Genomic DNA, 2,552 nt, shown 5'->3' with positions numbered 1-2,552 from the left:
GAACATATTCTTTCCATATCCATGTGCACAGGGCACTATTCTGTTGAACCCTGAGAATGGTATACATCACCCTGCTGTCAGCAGTGAAAACTGAAAATCTGTAAAATGTCTCTCTTGTATTTTAGTATTCCAACAAGAACTTCTCACCTCTTTTCTATACAGGTTCTACTAATGCTTCATCAACTTACTATCATAGTTGAGGCCTTGACCTGAAAAATCACAAAGCTTCAATTACTTGTCCTACTTTATAGGGATTGATTTTTGAAGCAGGCAAAGAGAAGTTTTTGATGACCTGCACTGCTGCTGCACCTCACCAACTCAGTGTGACTATACACAGCTGCAGCCAAAGTTAGCCAGAGGTGAACAGGCTCTGACCTGACCACGCAACTCCATCTGCAGTCAGAAGCAGGCGCTGAGGGCTGAAGCTAAAGGAGCTGACAGCTGTCCTCTCAGGGGCATTGCAGAACAAATTCAGTGAGCCTGAGTGCAACTTCTTTTTCAAATCCTCTGGTTTTGAATTTGAGGGGGTTGAGGGGTTGAATGAGGTGAAGTTGAATGTGATACTAGCCTCTTCTGCTTAGAGAAGAAGGCAGGTGCCATCATTATTGATATTGTTTTTGAACAATAGACCCGGCTCTAAAAAAGGAACTGTGAGTCCTAAGTATTTTAATATACATTTGCAGTTAGATCAGGTTTTAGGCATAATAATTAAATGAATATTAACATGAGAGTAGATATAATAATAAATAATTGAGAAATTAATTGTATAATAGCTTAAAGTCAGAAAAAAGAGAAGTGCAAAAATCAAAAAGGGATGAGAAAAGTTATGGAAAAAAGAGTATTGTTGTAACCAGAAAAATAACGATTCCAGGGCCTGTGCTGTGGCCTATCAGGTAAAGCCACTGTTGCAGGGTTACCATCCCACACAGGTGCCAGTTCGAGTCCTGGGTGTTCCACTTTTTTTTTTTTTTTTTTTTTTTTTTTTTTGACAGGCAGAGTGGACAGTGAGAGAGAGAGACAGAGAGAAAGGTCTTCCTTTGCCGCTGGTTCACCCTCCAATGGCCGCCGCTGCAGCCGGCGCACCGCGCTGATCCTGGCAGGAGCCAGGAGCCAGGTGCTTTTCCTGGTCTCCCATGGGGTGCAGGGCCCAAGCACCTGGGCCATCCTCCACTGCACTCCCTGGCCATAGCAGAGAGCTGGCCTGGAAGAGGGGCAACCGGGACAGAATCCGGCGCCCCAACCGGGACTAGAACCCGGTGTGCCGGCGCCGCAAGGTGGAGGATTAGCCTATTGAGCCACGGCGCCGGCCCGGGTGTTCCACTTTTGATCCAGCTCCCTGCTAATGCACATGGGAAAGCAGCAGAAGACAGCCCAAGTGTTTGGGCCCTTGCACCCATGTGTGAGACCCAGACAAAGCTCCTGGCCCAGCCCTGGCCAATGTGGCCATCTGGGGAGTAAACCAGCAGACAGAAAAATCAATCTCTCTCTCTCTCTCTCTCTGCCTCTGCCTCTCCCTCTCTGTAACTCTGCCTTTCAAATAAATAAATAAATCTTTAAAAAATAAATAATCCAGGGGCCGGCACTGTGGTGTAGCAGGTAAAGCCACTGTCTGCAGTGCCAGCATCCCATATGGGTGCCGGTTTGAGTCCCAGCTGCTCTACTTCCAATCCAGCTCTCTGCTATGGCCTGGGAAAGCAGTAGAAGATGGTCCAAATCCTTGGGCCCCTGCACCCATGTGGGAGACCCAGAAGAAGCTCCTGGCTCCTGGCTTTGGATTGGCGTAGCTCCAGCTGTTGTGACCAATTGGGGAGTGAACCAGCGGATTGAAGACCTGTCTCTCTCTCTCTGCCTCTCCTTCTCTCTCTGTGTAATTCTGACTTTCAAATAATTAAATAAATCATTTAAAAAATTAAATAAATAATCCCAAATTTGAAAGCAGGGGTAGGTTTTTCAAAGCTAGGGAGCTTGTAAAGCTAACAAGTAAATATATACCAATTTTTTTTTTTTTTTGACAGGCAGAGTGGATAGTGAGACAGAGAGAGACAGAGAGAAAGGTCTTCTTTTGCCATTGGTTCACCCTCCAATGGCCGCCACGGCTGGCGCACTGTGGCCGGCGCATCGCCCTGATCCGAAGCCAGGAGCCAGGTGCTTCTCCTGGTCTCCCATGGGGTGCAGGGCCCAAGCACTTGGGCCATCCTCCACTGCACTCCCTGGCCACAGCAGAGAGCTGGCCTGGAAGAGGGGCAACCGGGACAGAATCCGGCGCCCCGACCGGGACTAGAACCCAGTGTGCTGGCACCGCTAGGTGGAGGGTTAGCCTATTGAGCCACGGCGCCAGCCAATATATACCAATTTAAACATTCAATAATAAGATATTGTTTATAGAAATTTTGACACATTTATGAGCTATAAATAGTTATTAAATTATAATATCAAGATTATTATCAATTAAAAAGGTATGAATATATTGTTAAATTAAGAGTAGATTTTATTAAAATTCATGTACCTATAGTGTTTAAGATTAGGTTCAATTATGCATTTTTAAAAAGTCC

The sequence above is a fragment of the Oryctolagus cuniculus genome, chromosome 3, assembly GCF_051225735.1.
Source record: "Oryctolagus cuniculus isolate XC-2025 breed Fujian yellow rabbit chromosome 3, ASM5122573v1, whole genome shotgun sequence".
In the NCBI taxonomy this organism is placed as follows: Eukaryota; Metazoa; Chordata; class Mammalia; order Lagomorpha; family Leporidae; genus Oryctolagus; species Oryctolagus cuniculus.
The sequence above is the reverse complement of the archived record's forward strand: the minus strand, read 5'-3'. Positions refer to the sequence as shown.